This window comes from Anolis sagrei, chromosome 2, assembly GCF_037176765.1.
Source record: "Anolis sagrei isolate rAnoSag1 chromosome 2, rAnoSag1.mat, whole genome shotgun sequence".
Classification (NCBI taxonomy): domain Eukaryota; kingdom Metazoa; phylum Chordata; class Lepidosauria; order Squamata; family Dactyloidae; genus Anolis; species Anolis sagrei.
Genome location: NC_090022.1, coordinates 245,427,264 through 245,437,689, shown reverse-complemented (window position 1 = coordinate 245,437,689; position 10,426 = coordinate 245,427,264).

Below are 10,426 nucleotides of genomic sequence, written 5' to 3'. Positions count from 1 at the left end.
TAATAAAAGCACAACACTGTTAAATTTTAATAGCAAGAAATTGTTGCAGATCAATACATACAATGTCCTGGAGATAAAAAGAAAGAAAAAGAAAAATACATAACTATGGTGATAGACTGAGCAACAGCAGCCAGAAGCCCTCAACTGCTACGCTAATGCACATAGAAATTATTGTTAAGGAGTATAGATATATTCTGGAAAGCCACAGTCTCCGCAGACTCTGCAGAATCAATGCAGTCTAACATCACTTCAACTGTCATAGCTTAATGCTATGGAATAGTGAGAGTTGAAGTTTCAAAAGATCTTTAGCCTCTCTGCCAAATAATGTTGGCACCTCACCAAATTACAACACTCATGATTCCATAGCATTGAGCCCTAAACAACATTAATTAACAATGTAAATGTACCCTATGTCTGGACACACAACTGATAACAGTACAGCACTTGAAGCACTTTTAAAGACATGCTCTCTAGAGACTTAGACTTAAGGTGTGCATTCTGCAAAAACTTTTACACAAAGCTGCCATGATTTGGTACTCATGTCCACACTAGGTGGGTATCTGAGAAGGCAATGACTGCTTTATGCTGAGACCCAGCATAAAGTTCTGCCCAGGTAGAGTTTTTCTTTGTCCCCCTTCTTGGCCTCACCTTCCTTCTGTAGGAACCCCCACCAACACACCCATTTTTTTGCTTGTGGGACTGGGGAACAGTCAAGAATCATCAAGCTATAGCCTTATAGCCAGAGAAAAAACAACAAAGGTGTCCTCCAAGGCCACCCAAGGGTCCTCTGAAGGTCCCAGTAGATTATATCATCACTGTACATCCAGCTATAAGGATATAGCCAGGCACTTCTTTCAACAAAATGGTGTCTGATTAAACAACTACTAATCCATCCATTTGAAAAAACTTACTTTTGTACTTTTGAAGATTTTCTCCTCATATTAGAGCAGTGGTTCCCAACCTGTGGTCCGTGAACCACCAGTGATCTGCAAGAACTAAAATATGGTCCATGGCCTCACCATTACTATACCGTTGTAATGAGAGCGACTGGTCTCACAAAACCCTCTTATAGTGCCGAGGCTTATTAAATATGGTTTTCTGTGGGCAAGCAGATGGTTACTACTGGATGGTATATGTTCTGTATCAGAAACTAGAGCTGATGTGGTCTATCCAATGCAATTTTCTGAATCAGCACCTCAAATCTAAAGTTGGGGTGCTGATTGGTCCTGAAGGTAAAGTTGACCCTTTTAGCACTAACGTTGTTGCGTGGTCTCTGGTCAAAGTGGTCCCTGGCTATTTTTAAAAAAATAAGAATGATAATTCAAAGGATGCAAATTAATTATAATTGTTATAATTTCACCAATCTATTGCCATCTCTAGCTTTAATGCTTTGCAAAATAAACCAGAAGCATTATTCATATCTCAGGTTGCAATAAATAAATAAATAAAGAGGAAGGAGGCTTGTGGACCAGATTTTCGTCCTCATGGCCCACGGCCCACAGGTTAAGAATCACTTTTTAAAAGACAGTAAGAGCACAAGATGGCCAGCAAGAGAAAGGGGGGCAAAGGGGGTCATGTTAACAGCCTCAAATCCAGACGGATCAGGTCAAAATGACAATGACAAGAGCAAAAAATAAAGTGGGAGGACACCAACTGATAAACTCGGCTGGGGTTATGGGCCAAGGCTGAAACTAAAGACCAGGTCCCAGATGGGATGGACTGACAAGCCTACCCAAGATAGCATTGATGCTGGGTGCTAGAAAAAAAAATTAAAAGTGCAGTCAAAAATCCCAAAAGTTTGAAATCATTGAGGCTGTTAGCATGGCCCCCTTTCCTGCCTTTCTCTTATATTCTGGCCTTCTCCCCTAGGGGACTCAGAGCAGATTACAGCATTTACATTCATAGGCAAACATTCAGTGTCTTTACAATCATATACAATGAGATATATACACAAAGGCAGAGGCTTCTCCTTTCATTTCTGGCTTCTGGAGGTGGTGCTCATCTCTGGCTTTTTCTCCATTTTTAAGCCGAGGAGCCTGCATTGTCACCTCTTGGTCATGTGGCCAGCAATATTGCTTGGAGCATCTCTTAGTCTTTTCCTGCCAAAGCGGAATCTATTTATCTACTCACATTCGCATGTTTCCAACTTGCTAGGTTGGCTGAAGCTGAAGGTAACAGATGGGAGCTCATCCCATCTCACAGATTCAAACTGCCAGCCTTCTGGTCAGCAGTTCAGCAGCTCAAGGGTTTTACCTTTCTGTTTCTTCTGGAATGACAATGCCCAACATAAAGTGGCAAATACCAGAACTGGGAAGTGTGTTTCAAATTGTGCTTAATGTGCACAATTCCTAACTAGCTAGCTTGGCCAGTATGTATCAGCCAGGTTGTTGTTCAGGTAATACAAGTATGTTAAGAGAAGAAATAAAACCTCTTACTAAAGTGCATTGCCAATTTGTTTTGTTATCACCACTAGCTTGGTGTGATTCCAGGAAACAATTTGATTGTAATACACCCCATGTTGCTTTTGAAAAGATGACAGAGAAATGGGTGACAGGTAAATGCAGTAGGCTTTTAAGTCCAGGACTGTATTTGAAAATGTCATTAATAAATGCTGTTTTAGGGTTTAAATGATGAAGCATTGCACAGATGTTGTGTCTTAAGATAAACCAGCCCAAAACATTTTACTTCCTCCGAAGTTGTTTTTTGTTAGATTTCCAAAGCAAAGAGCTTGGGGATGAATGTTATGTGCCAAAAAAGAGCAGTTTCTGTGTCCAAAAGCAAAAAAATAAAAATTAAAAATAATGTAAGAATCCCTTCCCATCCAAGTTAGCTGAGAAGGAATAAACCAGATGTACAGGATGTAATAACAGGCGCTCCCTTTCTCTTCCCCCTTTTGTTGGCTCTGAGAATGTACAGTGCATAATCACACACAAATATACAGCTGAAAATGCCTGCGTGAAGACTTCCTGTCATGATATATGTGGCAGCGGTTTTAAAAATAAGCATTAGCACATGCTTCCCCTTTATAGATGAAAGGAGTGTATGACCAAGCCGTAAATATTTTCCTTCTTATATTTTCCTTCATCTATTAAGGCCATTTGTGTCAACAACTTCCACCCAAAAACTCAAGTTTCATTGCTTTATAGATTGCCCTGTAAAACAGCTGCACAGCACCAGAGCTTGGGAAAGTTTTTTTTTACCATATACAGTGGAACCTCGACTTAAGAGCATCCAAACTTAAGAGAGTTTTGAGCTAAGAACTGTCACTTGGCCCAGACTTCACTTTGTCTTATGAGCAGTGTTTTGAGTTAAGAGCTAGAGCCAGAGGGAGCACTAGCGCGAGATTACAAGGTTTTGGGGCTTCAAGGGAGCAGCTTCTGTGCCTTGTGCTCTTGTCCGCTTTGAGAGATTCACTTTGTGCTTTGTGCTGTCTTGCCACAACTTTGTGCTTCTACCATTGTGCCACAGCTTCGCAGAATTCTGGGAGATGTAGTTTAGGGTGGAGTCTTTTGAATTATCAGCTACAGAGGTCCTTGCCTTCTCAAACTGCATTTCCCAGAACAGTGCAGGCAGCAGAAATGCGGGGCTGCCTGCTTTAAAATCCTGTTTTGATAATGTGGTTAGCAGACAGAGAGCCACCCTAATCCCTAATTATTCTAATGCACAAAATAATGATTTTGTGAATAAATGCAGCACTAGCCAATTTATAGAGTTTAATCACACCGAAAAAGGATTTAACAAAATAGATATTTAATATAATGATTTTTTTCAAAACTTCAGTTGTTACATTCAGAGCTAAACAGAAATTTCCATACACTTTTCAAAGACATCAACACAAGCAGCATACTGCAGTAATCTAATCATGATATGACTAAAGCATGGGTCAGCCTGATCAATTATTTCTTTCTAGGAATACACCAGCCTTGGCTGGGCAAAGCCCTTGTGGCCAAACAAACAGACCCACACAACACCATATATCATTTTCTCTAATAGCTAACTTAAGTGGTGAGTGCCAGAAGGACTGCAGCCAGAACAGTCTTGGGTAATATGCATTTTGACATGAAGACTGGTATAATTACACATTCTGCCTGAGGCTGTAAAATATCTCAGTATGTCCCTGCCTAATTTGCAACATTTCTATAGAACTCCATAATTTAAAGCTTAATGTTCAGTATTGTCGTTATGGATTCATAACATAGGATTTCTCTGTATCACTAAAATAAGATAGTTCTAATTAAGATTATTCAGCCACAGAGCTGCCCAAATTCACCCCATTAGCGACACACCTACCGATAGTATACTGCACTGAAATTATATTGCTGTCACACCCCAGATTCGAATTAACGCCAGTTTTTGTGGTTCACACCTTCCCCACCGTTGCTTAGGCTGGCTCCTTGTCTGACTCTGGTAATGGTAAAGTGTTCCTCTCCTCTGGCTTCCCAGGCAGCTGGATGAGCTTCAGGGCTGCTCCGAATCTGCCACCATCAATATCACTCCTGGCAAAGAAGGGGAAGAGTGACCCTCCGCTCACATACTCATTAGTGATCTGTCCCTCACTCTGAGCAGGGATTTTGGTGTTCCCCAAGAATTAAAGATATCTGTAATATCACATAAAATAACACCTCAGACCCCAGTGGCACGGTGGGTTAAAGCACTTAGCTGCTGGACTTGCTAACTGAAAGTTCGCAGGTTCAAATCCGGGGAGCGGCATGAGCGCCTGCTGTTAGTCCCAGCTTCTGCCAACCTAACAGTTCAAGAACATGCAAATGTGAGTTGATCAATAGGTACTGCTCTGGAGGAAAAGGTAATGGCATTCCATGCAGTCATGCTGGCCACATGACCTAGGAAGTGTCTATGGACAACGCTGGCTCTTCAGTTTAGAAATGGAGATGAGCACCACCCCCCAGAGTCGGACACAACTGGACTTAATATCAGAGGAAAACCTTAACCTTAATATAGACATAAATTGCAATACTCCTTGCTGAATGTTTTGTTGGATATTGTAGAATGCCCATATCCAGCTGATGGAAAACAAGCTGAGATCCAAATATGGAGTGTGTACTGATATTCACTGGATGATGTGTGTGCAAACCTGCAATGAATCTCTGTTCATTCTCCAATGTGGAGAATTGCTGAGCGCATAATGCTGTATCAAAATGCACAATGGATATCAATTGTTTACATTTACCAAGAATCCGTACATATTATGCTACAGTGATATCCAGTGAAGAAACTACATAATGCAAGCAGAGAATAACTCTATTGGTAGTCACCACTACACTGTAGTGATGTAAGATCACAAGTCTTAAGTGGCAAGTTGCTTTTTCAAGTATCGCTTTAACATAGAAGAAAATATAGTGGTGCCTAAAAACAAACGGCTGATAAAGCATTATGCCAAATCCCACCCACCTCAAAACTACAAGTGCTGTAATGCAAAGGATCATCTGTGTAATTGCATCACCTCCTCATGTAAGTTTGTGTGTGTGTGTGTCAGGAGCAACTTGAGAAACTGCAAGTTGATTCTGATGTGAGAGAATTGGCTGTCTGCAAGGATGTTGCCCAGGGGACACCAGGATATTTTACCATCCTATGGGAGGCTTCTCTCATGTCCCCGCGTGAGGAGCTGGACCTGACAGATGGGAGCTCACCCCATTCCCCAGATTTGAACCGCCAGCCTTTTAGTCTGCAGTACTACCAACACAAAGGTTTAACCCATTGTGTCACCAGGGGCTCCATGTAAGTTTATGGGAGAACCAGATAATGTTGCTTTTAGTTTGCAGACCTTTCATGTTTTGTTTTGCCATTGTTTCTTCCATTTCTTTTTCCTCAAGGGAAAACCCCATCAAGGAAATAAAAATGAATAGTTGCACAATGATTTTTAACTGTGATTCATTGGAGTCCCTTGTGTGGATGCACTTGGCATCCCCCGAAAAAGACAGAATATCACAGGAAGAGCAATGAAGGATTAACACTCTGAACCACCAGCTCTGGGCCACTCAAAAATGGTTAATCCTGCCAAACAATCATTACAATTGCCAGAGTCATAACTGTGAAAGTTAAAAGAAGATTGAAAATGGTTTAAGTTTGTAATGCTGAGATGGGCCAAGAATGCCAGGTTTTCCATAAGCTTCATTTTTGGACAAACTCCTGTATGATGTGTCCTTTGAAGAAATCTGAAAATGGTATGATGAAAGCAGACACAGACAGTATTATTTACCAAATGTTCTCTTTCAGCTCTGTGTCAACAGACTCCTTTATATTTCATGAAATTTTTGAGATCAATCAACAAAAATAGATTTTTACAGTAAGATGAAGCCAATGCCTTCTGGTTTCCCAAGTCCTAGTATTGTTATCTAGCTAGTAGCTGTGATCAAAAGGTTAAAGGCAGAAGCATAGAAGGACAGAGTTCAGTCCAAAAATAGCATCCATTTCCAAGAAGTATCTAGAGAGTGCATGTAGGAGGAGATGACCAGCTGTCCAAATCCATTTGGGCATTTAGCATAAAAAGCGACAACCAGCTGCCGTTTTGTCAGGGTCAAGCACACTATTAGGCATTATACATCCTTATTATTTCTACAGGACTGTTTAAGAAACTCTCTCTGATGTTGCTGAGTGGTAGATTGCGCTGCAGCCTTTCCCCAAGCGATACATGTGGTTTCTTACCCCATGGATTGACATTACCACATCCCTTACCCTGAGTAAGTCTTGGCTTCTAGCCTGAGTGCTCATTTCGCCTGACTCAGTCTCCAAACATCTGGAAGCCAATTCTAGAGATTCAGCAAAGAAATGATTCCCCTCTACATATCTTTCTCATCTTTCTCATTATTTCAAAATACCGATGGTCATGCTGAGTAAGGAATCCCCAAGTATAACGTAAACATGAACTGTCCAAGTTTTGCCATTGGAGTTGGGGTTTTTTATCAGTGGCTTACTAGAGCAGACATGGGCAAACTTTCTAACTTGGAACCCTAAAACTCCCTGCTAGGAAGACTGGCTGCCCCAGTGATGGAAGGAATGACGAAAGGGAGGAATAGAAGGAGAAAGAGGGAAAGAAAAATAAAAGGGAAGGAAGGATGAAAGGGTGGAAGAAAGGATGGAAGGAAGCAAAGGAGGAAGGAAAAAAGAAGTTGGTCCTCTCATTTCTGAAATGGTTAGCTATATCCACTGCTGCACTAGCAATTAACCGAATGCAATCACTTTCAGTGACTGTTACATTCACAGTGTTACTTCCCATCACATAGCTCATATTTTACACCTGCATTGGTATATAGCTTAATGTATTGGTCTATAGTTCATTAAATCATTTTTGCCATTTCTGCACCCATCACACTGCAAGCGCTAGAATTCATAAAATACCTTCCTTGAAGCACTGTTGGCAAACCCATTTTTAAAATGGTGATTCTTATAAGGCAGGATTAGGCAACATACTACCATGGGCTACGTGCAGTTTCAATGCCATTTTGTACTCCATATGACTCCTCATTAAAAAAAACACATCCACGTTCTGACCCTTCATAGCTTCCACAATCAGGCAGAGTCTGTTGCCTTTATGGAATTATGACATCATATTTACACTAATTAACTTTTACAATTGCATTGCCATTTCAGTGACTGAAAGTGCTCCCCATAACCTAAATTTTAAGCCCTTCTGATGACTGCTCCAGCCCTGGGCCTGCCAGACATGACCAACAGCTTTTTCCTATATGTACACCAAAGGTATGGGGTAGCTGCTGGGGTCCTCACCCAGATGCTTGGCAGCTGAAAGCGGCGAGTGGCTTATTTTTTAACTCTTTTTATTTCCTCCAAATAGTTTAGACTGCAATTGACAGGAGATTGGGAGGGGGGATTGGCATTTCTGAAATGCATTAGGATGCCAGAAAGTCTAGCAAGAAGGAAAACCTCTTTTCTTTCAAGAACTCATTGATTCAGTCTGTCATGGTAATGTTTGTCACCAGCATTCATAATCTTAACATCATATGCATGAAATGCTTTCCATTCCGCGCATCCTTATCAAGTAGAGCCTGCTACGAAGGTGAGATTTCTTTTCTCCTAATTTAATGAGTAATGGCTGCTTGACAAACTTTGTGCTGACACTGGCGGCCACTGCATTAAGAGGTTTGTGACCTGTGGTCAAGAGTAGATATCAGACTTAATGGTGTTTGTGTCAAGGTGACCTATAAAAAACATGTTGATAGACTGAACTTTAAAAGAAAGTTTAAAATGAGATTGGAACAAAGAAATAGGAGTCACAGCAACAGAAAAAGAGCTGTGCAGAGTACACACCCTGCAAGGCAATAAAAATGTACCTGGATCAGTAGTTACTAGGTCATGTGGGCCTGGAGCTAATCCCATAAGACTAGACTGTAAGGCTTAGTTTTGCCCCTATCTCCACCCCAATGATCTGTCAAAATTGGATCATCAAGATTCCCATGTAGATGTGCCTCTTCACACATTTTTAATTAGAAATGTGCTGAATGATCAAACATTAAGAAAAATTAAGACAGCATTGTCATTGAGCTCCCCAGGATACCTAAAATGTATCTTATATACTCTTACTTGGGAGGAAGCTGTACTGGACATATGGGAATACATTGTGTTTGAATGAGTCTTCATAGCTGAGCATGTTTTAGTACTAATGGATTTTGGAAGCAGATCACAAACAGGCTTTGACCCATGGAAACAACTGTATAAGTAAGATACTTCAACCATCAGCCACATAGAAGAAAAAATCACAAGCAGGATGCGGCTGCCATATGAAGGCGTGCTTCCATCTTCCAAGCCTGTCCCATAGCTCATGTGCTTTCATTCCTGACCAAATGGGCAGGGAAGGCACATTTGCTCCTAGTGCTAGAGAAAATGCACTCTACCATTGCACTGGATGACTCTATTTACTTAATTGTGCTTTAGCAACATCAGTGATGTTCACTGAATTTCTGGATTACTCAGTATCATGGCAGGTGGCAGGTTCAAAGCTTGAGAAGACCGAACCTAGCATTACAAGCTTTACAGGACATCCTAGAAGCAGAGATCATTATTGTGTTTGAAACCTGAAATCACAGAAATGTTAGCATACACTGAAGTACAGGGATTTGCTAAATGGTGGAACTTGTTAGGAAAATGGAGGCCATCTGCCAGTAGACTGCTGTGTGTCATGACATACCATTCCTTGACCTTATTAAGGGCTAGACATGGATTCTGCTAGATTTCCAAGTCCAAATATGTATCTCCAAATCTTACTTAAAATGAACACAACTTAAAATAGAGAGCCAACTTTTTTATTTAAAGTGTTAAAATAAAGCAAAGTAAATATAAATTTTCTGATCTGTTTTCTGAAGATTTTGTTATTTTAACCCCTGTATTTAACCTTTATTCTTCTAAACTTCAGCCATTAATCTCTGAGTGACTAACCAGCCTTATTGCTTCTGTGACCCTAATTTACCTCAATTCAGCAATTAGCTCCAACTTGTCCAGGGGCCAGATGCCTGAGTGTTAGCTCTTTTTTCCTTTCCCAAGTCAAAAATTTCCAGCTGGAGTTGAATTCCTCTTCTTTCCAAGAGCCCAGGCCTTCTCCATGGCTCTGCATACACATTGGCCGACATTGTATTGGTGCCTCTCCAGCAACACATTCCACAATAACAAGATGCAGACAGTAAAATCTTTTCTCATACAATCTCTCAGTGTAGTCAGCTTCTCCTTACAATTGCTCCCATGAGAGACGAAATCTTGGAGAATCCACTTTTGCCTGACTCATAGGGTTGAATGGGATCCAATCTAGCCTCTTTCCAGTACAAGAAAAATCTCAGATTAATGTGTTAGCAGTGCAGTACATGTGAATTATATCCAACTTCCCCTGTTCTTTGAAGAAGAGGAAGAAACTGTTGGAACATATAATAGAGACATGTCTAAGAGAAAAAGTAGACATGTATAACAATGTGCCTAAAGCAGATTTGGTTTTTTAAAATCAGTAAATAAAAAGAATACAATCAAGACTTTTAAAAAAGATAAATGGTTTGGAAAAACGTTTTAGACACAGATTCCCTTAGCAACTCATGGAAACCAAAATAAATGTTGTACTGGAAAACTAATATTTTTGTAGCAGTTTTATGTTTCACCAAGTTCTCATGAGTAATATTTAAAAATAAAGATTAAAGCTATATAAAATTCTGAATGTTTCTATTTGAAATGCTAATACACAAAACTATATAAGGAATGATTACCATAATATGGTTTTTTGTTTAGATTGAATGCTTTTTCATAGTTAGATAGGTATTTTAACAGCAGCCCAATAATAAAGGTATGTGCCTGTAATATTTGTACTACAAAGAAAGGACTACAAAGAAATTTACATTCAGTAAGTGATGAACAGGGATTCTTACTTGAAGTCCACTGGTTCTCTTGACGAGCCATCCCCCCCCCCCCAAAAAAA